The sequence below is a fragment of the Eucalyptus grandis genome, chromosome 11 (assembly GCF_016545825.1).
Source record: "Eucalyptus grandis isolate ANBG69807.140 chromosome 11, ASM1654582v1, whole genome shotgun sequence".
NCBI lineage: Eukaryota > Viridiplantae > Streptophyta > Magnoliopsida > Myrtales > Myrtaceae > Eucalyptus > Eucalyptus grandis.
Genome location: NC_052622.1, coordinates 37,126,452 through 37,139,066, shown reverse-complemented (window position 1 = coordinate 37,139,066; position 12,615 = coordinate 37,126,452).

The following is a 12,615-nucleotide window of genomic DNA, read 5'->3' as shown; positions in this document are numbered from 1 at the left end:
GCGACCGTAGAATGGTACGGGTCCTAGACAAAACCTATTTCCCTATTCAGGCGACCGTAGAATGGTATGGGTCCTGGAAGGTAAATCCCCGTTTAGGCGACCATAGAATGGTACGGGTCCTGGAAGGTAAATCCCCGTTTAGGCGACCGTAGAATGGTACGGGTCCTAGACAAAACCTATTTCCCTATTCAAGCGACCGTAGAATGGTGCGGGTCTTGGAAGGTAAATCCCTGTTTAGGCGACCGTAGAATGGTATGGGTCCTAGACAACATCTATTTCCCTATTCAGGCGACCGTAGAATGGTACGAGTCCTGAAAGGTAAACCCCGGTTTAGGCGACCGTAGAAAGGTACGGGTCCTAGACACAACCAAACACTGCCCTACTAGGCGACCGTAGAAAGGTACGGGTCTTAGGAAAGTAGTTTCCTTACAAAACCTTGCTGCCCTACTAAGCGACCGTAGAAAGGTACGGGTCCTAGGAAAGTAATCTTTTCGTTACTATTTTAGGCGACCATAGAAAGGTACGGGTCCTGAACATGTAACACCAACTATCTTGAATCACTCTACCCTCCTTGAAGGTAAGATATTCCAGGTAGGTTCCTTTACCATTTGCATACAAATTGCATTCCAAAATTTTGACATCTCAGTCTGGATCTGGATGTCTCAGTTCTCTTCGTTAAATATTTCACTCTGGATGTGAATGTTTTTTCGACCTTTCTCGTTATACTTAGTCTGGATCTAGGTATCTCGAATACAAAAATCTTGACATCCCAGTCTGGATCCGGATGTCTTGATTATTTTCATTCAAACATTTCACTCTGGATGTGAATGTTTGTCAATCCTTCTCATTATACCTTAGTCTGGATCTAGGTATTTTGAGTTTTTCAAAAATCTTGACATCTCAGTCTGGATCTGGATGTCTCAATCTATTGCCTGTTACACTTTTCAAGGAACCTGAGTGAGAGTTGGGTACTTGTAGAGTAAATAGGAACTTATCATGTACCTCAAGATGCTCTACCGCACTGACTGGTAAGTAATTGTAGGTACGCTCTTTCCTTTCACATCATGCATTTGCATTAGCATTTACATGCATCATATGAGTTGCATTTTTAAAAAAAAAAATGGGATTCATTTCCCAACTAAAAAAAAATCAAATCAAAAAATCATTCAGTGCATATGCATAGTCAAAATTTAGGTCTCAATTTATCTTTGAAAGTAACCTCTACGAGCTCACCTTCTAAGAGGGGCAACTGTTGACCCCTAAATTTTGGCGACCCATTTAGTCATTTATCGCCTTAAAAATTATGGATTAATTGTATCCCTGAAAAAAATATTAATTGCATAGCATATAGATTTAGGTGCATTTGTTTTTAATTTACATTTATTTACTGAACCGATGGCGGATGGGTCGAATTAGTGGTTTTGGGTTTTAAATTAGCAGGCTAGGCTAGGCCCACGAAAGGAGAAATTTAACCCAAGCCCGTTGTTATGTTTAATTAATTATCTTGTGAAAAATTAAGATTTCATGCGATATTATGATGATTTTTGGAAATTAAAAAAATCGCATTGTAATCTTATTTTTTATCAATAGATGATGAAATCGGGGGAGAATATTTTTGAGATAAGGATTTTTGTGATCAAGAGGTTATAAGCAATATTCGGGAGATGAAAATATTAACGAAAAAGATCCTGTTTTGTTTCGCCTATAAAAGGATACGTATGGATCAATTGAAGAGGGGCTTCTCGGGAGAAAAAAAATTCAGAAAAGAAAAGAGAAGCTGCAGAAAGTACACGGGGGCGAGAGAAAGGGACGTGAGAGAGACAGGTGAGAGTAAAAAAGGAAGAAAAAAAACAAAATAACATAATACTGTTCATCTTCCTCGCCATTCCCACGCCCGATCCGCCGCGCTCCACAGTCACCGATTCCACGCCGTTCGTCCGCGAAGTCGCCCGCCTCGCACCCGGCGCCGTCCCCGAAGCCCAAAGAGCGACGCTGTCTCCGTTCAATCGCCCGCACACCCCGAATCTTGACCCGAGCCAGATCGCAGCCCTTCGCTCCGACGACGCTGCTGCTGTCCCTGTTTTGTCTCCGCTTGCAGATCTTCGCCGGTGCCGAGCCTCGTCGAAGACCCAGATCCGACGCCGCCCGCCCCCGCGCTGCGACGCGACGCTCGCGCCCGATTCGATCCTCTCGACGGACAGCCCTCTCGCTTCGATGCCCAAGAAGAACTCGCGCCTCCGCCCCCGTGATCCCCTTCGCCGAGCTCCTTACGGCGTTTTTCCCCCCGTAGCTGAAGCCTCCCGCTCCGTCACGCTCCGCCTGCTATCGGTGACTCGACGCCACGAATCCAGTGACCTAACGACCCGGGGTTGCTCTCCGTCTCGCTCGTGACCGACGCCAGGAGATCCGAACCCCCTGCTCCAGCTGCGACGCCCGCACCCAGCCAGTCCCGCGACGCTGCCGCGCCGATTCTCCTCACCTACCCGAAGCTCCGATTGCGATGCCCTCCGACGATCGAACCCGCTGCCCGAAGATCGCCGCACGAGCAGCCGTGGGTGAAGAAAGCAAGAAAAGAAAAATAAAAGAAAAAGAAAAAGAAATTAGGTAGTTTTATTTTCTTTTTATATTTACTTTATTTTGTTTATATTATGTAGTTTAGTTATTTAATTGGATCCCAATGTTCACTTTATGAGTCTTGTAGGCATTATCCATGCAGGTCTTTCCCATAATTATTATAATTATTAATTTGACCCGTAAGATGTCGGGTCATTTTTTTTTAATTATTTTAATTCTTGGAATTTGTTGATAGTACTTTAATTGTTGAATCAATATAACTATCAATTTGATCCGTAAGAATTCGGATCAGATTTTTATTTATCTTGATCTTTTTGTTGTGATAATTAGGGTTAGGATAATCGTTAATTTGACATGTGAGACAACAGTTATTTTTCCGATTATTTTAATCCTTTATTTGATTGAATATCTTGATTGTTTAGATTTAATGTTTAGTTGATAATTGCTTGTTATTTTAAAACCACTAAAAAAATCTAAAAATTTTTGAATTAGGATTCAGTTTGTTTTAGAATATTTCTCATTATCTTGTATATCTAGAATAGGGATTTTATTCCAAATTAAAAAAAAAAAACCAAAAACACAAAAACAAAAAAAGTGCATTCATTTAGGTTGTTAGTTTTATCATCATTTGAATTGCATGTGAAATTTTAATTTCGAAATTAATATAAAAACACAAAAAAATCATCATGCATATATCATGTTGAATTAGGGCATTTTTTTTTTTTGCACGTCATCGCATATTAAATAAATTGCATGTTAGATTAAGATAATATCTTAGTTTAAATTAGAATTTAATGTGACTTAATCCTTAGTTTAAATTAGATAGAATTTTAATCTAGCTAGATCATGTTTGCATTTTTTAAAATAGAAATATCAAATGCACGTCATTTAGTTTTTATTAGGTTCATTTAATTAGAACTTCCTCGTCATTAGACTAAGTCATTTAATAAATGTCGCATGACATATAACTCGCGTACTAAATTGTATGCTGCATGTCATCTTAGGTTAAATAATTTTGTATGTCATTGCATCGCATTGCATGTCATTAGAATTAGGTCATTTAGATTGCATTTAATTATTGCATTTCTTTATGTCATATAGTTTAGGTCATGTTCCCATGTCATATTAGATTATTAGCATGCATCGCATGATTCTCATTAGATAAAGTGAAAACAAAAATTGAGTAATTGCTTGTTAATTAGAAACCATATCTAGGATTGTTGATGTGGATTTTAATTTAACACTGCAGATGCTTTCGTTGCTTTGAGGTAAATTCTACATTATTTAATTGCTTTCTTGGGTGTTAAATTGGTGGTTTGCGCACCCGCATAATAACCTCACATGTTAGGGAGATAGTTTAAAATAAATCAGCTGCCTGCAAAAAAAAAACATTTTTGGAAATAAAAAGAATGGTACCGAAAGGGCATTAGAGAAATCTAATGTAATCAAGTTCCCGTACCCTTAGTCTCTGGTTCGTAGGAGTAAAGTAATTCTCCAATTATTTTACTTAGGTGTCTAATCGACCTACCATAAACTGATTAGTGGCGACTCCTAAATAAAATCAATTTGCATGTTAAGAAATTCAAACCTAAGTCGCGAATTGGTATGGGCTTGGGAGAGTCCGAGCTAAGCTTAAAGACTTAGTAATCCATTAGCCTAGTTTTAGGTGGTGAACCTGCAAAAATTAGGTGGCGACACCTCTCGGAAGAGATCATTTTTTATAATGTCCCAATGCATTCGATAGAATAAGCCGTTGAGACCATCCAGACCTGGAGCTTTGGTGGCCCCTAATTGAAAAGTAGCCTGATGGACCTCTTCAAAGGTTACAATAGCAGTTAAACGTTCATTCATCTCCTGTGTAACCATAGTAGGACATTGTGTCAAGATAGGTTCATAGTCGCGACTGCCAATAGTGGTATATAATCATGAAAAGAAATTCGTCGCCATCTCCTATAATCTTGTAGAGTCCCGCACCCAACATTGATTATCATCCTGTAACATAGTAATTCTATTCCGCTGTTGTCGTTGAATAGTAGTGGCATGAAGGAACTTGGTATTTTTATCTTCCCATTTAACCAATTTAGCCTGGATCTCATAGCCCAATACTGTTCTTCACGACTCCACACCATATGTAACTCATCTTTTAAAGCTTTTGCTACTGAGTTGTCATACAAACCTTGCAGCTGATTAATTAGCTGCTGTAGTTGTAGCTGCAAATCATTCACATGAAGTCGAGTATGTGAGAATTTGGTGCGACTCCACTTTGCTAGAGCACCAGAAACTGCACGAATCTTATGTATAATCACTACATTCTTCAACCGATCAGAATTCCAAGAGGTATTGATAATATCCCGACAATCTTCATCTTGGTTCCAATATGCTTCAAACATAAAGTAGTGCTATTTGGTCCTCATTGCTGGCTTAGTATCTAAAAGAAGCGGGCTATGATCTGAACCTATAGCAGGGAGTGCTTGAACTTCAGCCCCAGGAAAAAGCAGGCGCCATTCCATAGAGCACAGAACTCGGTCAAGACACTCCTTAATAAAAGCATCCCCCTGACAATTATTCGTCCAAGTAAACGCACACCCTTTTGCTTCAACCTGCATTAAGCCACATTCATTCACAACAACTTGAAAAGATGCTAATCGATTAAAATTCCGCTGGTCATCCCCCTTGCTTTTCCCAGTGGTATAGAATCTCATTGAAATCTCCGATACAGACCCAAGGAAGAACATTGGCAAGACTAATCTGGAGTAGATCATGCCAAACTTGCTAACGAAGGTGTTGAACAGCAGGGGCATGAAGACAAGTAAGGCGCCAAGAATGGCCATCCACCCCTTCCTTACAAGTCAAATCAAAATAGTCGAAAGTAGAGCTGATAAAAGTTAAGGAAATGGTATCATTCCATAATACTGCTAAGCCTCATGCTAAGCCAACCGGGTTGTAAACATGTAGATAACAAAAACGCAAGCGATGTTTCATGCGTTGTAGAACATCTTCTTTATTTTTAGTTTCCATCAGAAATAGAAGATCGGGCTTTTCCTTAGCCACAGGGGCTTCTAGTGCTTGAACTGTCAAGGGATTGCCCAAACCCTAACAGTTCCAACTTAAGAGTTTCATTTGTAACCAGGTGACTGTTGAGGGCCAGTCACCTTTGCCCAAATCCCAGCTGTAGGGATTTCCATGATCGGAGTATCCAAAAGAAAAGATTCATCCAAATCTGCTAGAGCTGCACTTCTCATATCATAGGGATTATGACGTTTTATCTTCTTTGCAAGGCTGAGTTTTGGAGTATGGCATGATTTCTTGATCTTTTTCCCAAGTTGTAAACTACTAGGCTGCTCCTGAACCCCTTTCATCTTCTCTGTTGCAAGTATCATTGTAGTGTGAATATTGCTGCCATGCATAGGACGTCCAAGTCCTGGCTGAGGCAGTGCTCCTGTTGTAGGAAAGGTATCCCAATGGGGCATCGGTATGGTGACAACAGAGATGGCTTCGGCTGCTGAAGTTGTTAGCTGCACAAGACCTTGACTAGCCAGCAAAGCTGGTGAAGGATGGGTGTCATTTGGAGCCTTCTGAATTGCTGAAACAGAGGTAGCATCCATTGCAGTGGCTATCAACGGCAATAAAGGAAGGGGTTGTGCATTGGTAGGAGGTGTTTCTGGCACAATTTATTCAAACTTTCCTTCATGTCTATCAACTCATAATATATTTTCCGGTAAGGACTATGCTCCCTAACTTCTGCACGGAGCCATTGTCCATAGGGCAGCTTCTCCTTTCCATCTAATTTCTTTTCGTCATATGGAAAATCTTTACACGACGTGACATAATGGCCTAACTTTCCACAGGAATAACAGAAATGAGAAAGCCGCTCATATCTAAAGTCGAGCCAAAAGGTTTTGTTATTTATTCTAATAAGGTGACCTGTCTGCAGGGGTGCCTGAAGATCTAGTTCAACCCTTGCGCGACCAGACCTCAAGGTAAAATTGTCTGTTGTATCTACCTTCACCTCTAGGACTTTGCCAATAGACCGGACTACTCTTGAGATAGTTTGTTCTGTGCACCATTCTAACGGTAGGCCAAATACTTGTACCCAAAATGCGCAGGTGGAGAAGTCGTAGCAATGTAGCGGGGTATTGGGAATCCAGGCTTTAAAAACTACAAGTTTCCCAGAAAACAACCAAGGTCTACCTTATAAAATCCTTTGCCTATCTGTCTCCAGTTTAAATTTTGCCACATAGACTCCATTCTCTCGCTGTGATGTATCTACCTGTTCTATTCTCCAAACCCTTTTTAATATACTTTGAAGGGCTTGAAAATTGATAGCAGAAGTGGAGAAAACCTTACCGATAAGTATTAATCGGCATTCATCCAATTTTGCAGGGGATGGCACATCATTCCAGACCTCAATTTCATGTGGTGAGCATAAACGTCCCAGGCGATGACAGAGAGCAGCAAGGTGAGTGGAATTCTCCTCGTCTTCCTGAGCCATACAAGTAGTGAATGGAATCAGGAAAAAAGCAAAGGCAAATCGAACCTTGTGAAGTTTGCTAATCACTTGGGGGATACAATTGCTTGGGACAGGTATCGTATGGGTAAAGTCAAACATGCAACCAGCGAAAAGGGGAATCGGTGATGAAAACAGGGCAACGAGACCAGAAGAGTCAACTACATGATTGAAAGCTAGTGAAAGACAAAGTGAAATTGGATGGGAGCAGAATGAACAGCAGTGAAATTTGCGACTTCATGGTGAAGATACAGGATTTGAGAAGAAAGAGGATTAGGGTTTGGCTACCATTCGGGTAGAGAGAAACTCTGCAAAGCAGAGAGAATATTAGTCGCCGTGTTACTTGATAAGAGAAATTTTGATAAGATATCTTCATAGAACTTGCATTTAAGAAAAGGAGGAGGATGAAAAAGTAAAGAAAAGCTACTTCCGTTAAGTTTAATGTTGAGGTTTTAGATCCTATTTGACTCCGCCTTGAATTGTGCACGCTTTTCATTACTTAATCATCACCACGTGTCATGTGCTTTATTTAAACTTTGCCCATTGGAAACCCAAGATCAATGACCACACCGGACGCTTCATGAATGGGCTATGCGGGTCATTTGCATTATCATGCCTAATCGATGAGCTTACTAGGCATTCTATCAATTGAGTCTTATAAGTTAAGTTTATGTTAAAATGTAAGTATAAGTGAGTTGTGTTAGAGAATTTTGAGGTCGGAGAATTAGTGTGGTATGAAATAGTTAATATATCTTTTACTTGGTTAATAACTTATCAATTTAAATTTTTGAGTAAATGTGAGTTTAACTAGATATATTGACAAGTTCTAACTTAGACTTTCTCTTAGTAATCTCATTTAGTGAAGGTATTGAGTTTTCATCGCATGCTCTCACCAAATGATATCAGAATTGATGATAGATTGATGTGATATGTTGATGTAAAAGAATGGTTGGATTAAGGGGAAGTAGACCTAAAAACATTAAGCTCCCATATGCATGAGGGGGAGATTATTAAAATGTATATGTGAGTGAGTTGTGTTAAAGAAATTCCACATTGAATAATTAATGTGGTATTGAGTTGTTAATATATCCAAATTGACACAAAACTTATTCACTTAATTTTTTTTTAGTGAAGATAGATCCGATTGGGTATATGTTTGTTTTTCTTTTTTTCAATTAAGAGATTCATATTTGAGTTCTTTTTTAACAATCTCTCTAAATGAAGATATTGGTTTTTTATTGCGTGCTTCCAACCATTCGCCTATTAAATTCGTTACCGATGGTCCATGTATTAATGTTAACAATACAGGTGGACAGCGAGTGTCATAATTATTGACAGGACGAGATGAAGATTTTTTATTGCGGGCATCCAACTATTCGGCCATTAAATTGATACTGATGGTCCAAGTATTAATGTTAACAATTTAGTTGGACAGTGGGCGTCATAATTACTGATGGGATGCGAGCTAACTTACTACTTGAGGACGTAATCAGTGACGTCATCGATGACGTCAAGATGAGGCAAGCGTGTCACGTCCTCGGGGTGAGGAACCTCTGCGGCTTTCCTGAATGACACCTCTAAGGCGCCCCGATGTTGGGCCCAAAAATTGTTGTACAAAGATGTCATGTTTAGTTCCAGAAAATTCCTAAATAATTTCATACGTAATTGCAAATTTTCAGACTTGCCCGTGTCCCCTCCCACGGTACACGGACAAAACGTTTATATAAATAAGAGTTGATTTCATTGATTAACTTTCCATCCAAAATTTTTGTCCTCCCCATTTTCCTTACTTTTTAAAAATAAGCATAAATTCCATATTCTGTTGATTAGGTCCAATGTGAGTGAGTTATTTAGCCATTTCAGTTATTTTATTCGAAGGAAAAATCTGATATTAAGATTTTGAGAATACTTTTATTAACTAAAAGTATATGATGATTTTATAAATTGAGGATGACAATAATCTCACCTTATGAGGTAAAATTTAATATTTCAATGTATTTCTTATGAGAGAATAACACATTAGTGCAATCCAAGCTCAAATTATGTTAGAATGATTTTTTGAGTTGGCAATAAAATGAGTTAAGAAAATAGTGGTGAAGAGAATGATTTCCCTCTATTGTTCATAAAGTATGGATCAAATGGCTGCAAGTAAAAATATTATGGATATCTATATTTCATATATCATCATTAAAAAAATAAATTTTTTTTGGCCCATACAATATCAGGATGGAAAAAAAAATCTATTTACCATATAAAGTTACATGTTAAAAATAAAAATTGATTGTTTTTATTATCTAAAATCTACTCATGTCAAGAAAATTTCACGCTACCATTGTACAAGATAAAAGCCCATTGAAATATGATTTATATTACGCAAACTGTCGATGTAATAGTCTTTTTTTATACAAGCAATGTCAAAATGGAAACACAAACCTGTTTGTGGAACAAATCTACATGCTAAATATAAAAATCGTAATATTTGTCATTCTATAAAACCCGCTTATGTAAAGTAAGAAATTTATATGCCGGGGGTGCACTTAACAAAAATGTATGGAAATATGTTGTTTGCAAAGAAGGGAATGGTGGAAGAAAAGAAAAAAAAAATAGGAATTTCCATAAAATTTGTGACGTCATAAAATTTGGAAATGAGGACGCCATTCGGGAAAAGAGGAGGGCACATCATCTCCACAGCTGGAACTTTGGCTCTATCCCCAGGTCGATTATAAAAGGAGAAGATCCATGGGAGCAGAAAACAACTTCGACTTCAACCCCTTGAAATTACTTCTCCGCTTTAGAGTTTTACCTGCTCGCGGCACGGCAAGGAAACCTCCATGGATATCCAAGACAGTTCGATTCTGAAACCATCGCCAGGTATGTTCTGTTCTTTCCTTTCTTTGTTCTGATTTCATCTTAAAAGGTGATGGAAAAATTGGAAAAGTGTCGCTTTTTGGGGGTTAATTTCTAAGTAATATAAAATGGCAACGTTTTTATTTGTTTATTACTTAACAAGTATCCCGACACTTTATAAAGAAAACCCTCTTAAAAAAGGAAAGAGTGTGAAAGGAGAATAATTTGTGCCAAACTTGAGGGCATGTTTGGTCTAAGAAAATTTTCCAATTTCCTGTTTTTCTTTCCACAAGTTTTCAATGAAAGTACGTTTGGTAGAAATTTTGGTTTCGTGTTTTCAGCATCTGAACTTTAAAACTCAAAACGACAAAAAATGACAGTATTTTTACGAGGTTTGCTATAAACAACTACACCAAACATGTTTCTATAACTTTCATTCCTATTGAAAGCTCCTACTTTTCACCCTCCAACCATCTTTTTAAGAAAATGGAAGTTGAAATAAGGAGCAATTTTCACTAAAACATTTTCGTAAACCGAATGTACCCTAAATACATTAGCTGACTCGAGGCAAAAATGTTGATTCGACTAAGTTAGAACTCATACAATTATAGTTGTGCTCTTAACTTGAGTCCATGGTACCTAAAATCGTGCATTGGACTCAAGTACATATCCTAAAAAGACATTGCTTGGATTCTAAATAATTTGGAAAGTCCAACTAAATCATCAGAAAAATTTTTCTTTTTGAAAAAGAGCTTACTTCCAAATTATTAGGGGATGCAAAATTCTTTATCCTAGTAATTTTAACAAAGTGACTTAAACTGTCGCCATAGAACATTATGAGGACTGGACTCATAACCAAACAAAGTATAGGGGCTACAAGTGAGATTTCCCAACCTATTGAGGCCGAACAAATATAATTTCCCCAAACTAAAAATGCAAAAGCTAATATAGGTAATTGAGGGAAAAGTCTTAGAAAAGTCCTAAATCTATGATACCAATTTAGTCCTAAATTTTTTATTGGTGCTAATTTAATCCTAAACCTTTTGACCTAGTGCTAATTCAATCATTCTAACTAATTTTGATCAAATATTGCTAATGTGGATGCCAATCCGCGACGTGGGACAACTTTTAATATTTTTTATATATTTTTTGCATTTTTAATTAATTTTTTTTTCCTTTATTTTTCTTTTTTTTTTTTCCTTCTCCTCCTCCTTCCTCTAATCGGTTACTAGACTACTGCGATCAGCCAAAGGCAAGGGTCGGCGAGGTTGATGTTGTTGGCCTTTGGCAAGCCTTGCCTCGTTGACCACTAATGAGGCTTGCCCTCGTCGGCCATGGGCAAGGGTCAGCCTTGCTAGATCAGCCAGGCTAGAGCCCTCGCAAGAGGTCATGAGGTCGTGCCTACGAGGGCTTGAGCCCTTACTAGTGGTTGGGTGAGGCTTGACCTTGCTTGATCTAGCAAGATCAGGCCTCACCCATGGCCAGCGAGGCTGTCCTTGTGGCCTCGGGTGAGGGCTTGACCCTCGCTAGTGGCCAGCAAGGTCAACCTCGACCTCGTCGGTTCTCTCTTTGGCCAATTGCCAAAGTCTGAAACTAGTTGGAGAAAGGAGAAGGAGAAAAAAATAAAAAGGAAAGGAAAAAAAAGAAAAGAAAATTAAAATTTTAAAATAATATTATTAAAAGTTATCTATGTCAACGCCGGCAGTGCCATGTTAGCCATCCGGCGTCAACGTCAGCAATATCTTATCAAAATTAGCTGAAATGACTAAATTATCACTAGACCATAAGGTTTATGATTAAATTGACACCAACGAAATAAATTTATAACTTTTTTTGACACTTTTCCCACTAACTGATTTATTTTTCTTGAGCCCACGGGCATGACTATTCCTTTCAAGTGAACTGTAAGCACACACAATGTCATACAAAGCAATTTCATCAGGGCAAAACAAACTGTTTCTACATAGTTAATTACTTATCTTTAAGAGACTACATGAGACTAATCCCTTTAACACGTGATCTCCAAACCAGTCAATTTACAACAGTCATCTCCCAAAAATAAATAATACCATTGTCTTGAGTGAAAAATAACTTGTCGATAAAAGTGGTTGTCACGGTCATGACAAAGTTTAAGATAACATTAGAAAAGAGAATTCACTAACAAACACATAGTGCAATATACATGCATGTGTCACGGGCTAAGAGTTTCCTTGGCCTCGGAACGACCCACGGGCACCTGGCGAACGGAATTTGCCGAGCCAGTCTTCCTTCTATAGCTGTTCCAAAGAACGATACGGTGAATGATTCTTCGTACAAAATCCTACCACGCCTAGCTTCGCTTGGGCGTCTAGTCCATCGAGTAAGACAACAGTTCTCTTTAGATACAACAACTGGTTTTGGCTTGCCATGGCCTCGTCAGGAGAGCGGCATCAGCTCTCGACTAGTTTGTGCACGGGAGGCCTACTCCGTCTTCAGAGCTCCTAAGTGATATAATCCTTCTATCCTAGAACTCATAGCACCAACCGTCCTAACGCCACTCCCACAGACCAGTTGTGTTCTACCCTTCTGCCTCACACTCTTCACCAAATAACCCCAAGCACCACTCACAAGTGTCACAAGTACGAGAGGATTCACGGACCGTGACATTCTCCCCCACTTAATTCGCAACGCCGTCGTTGTGATATGCT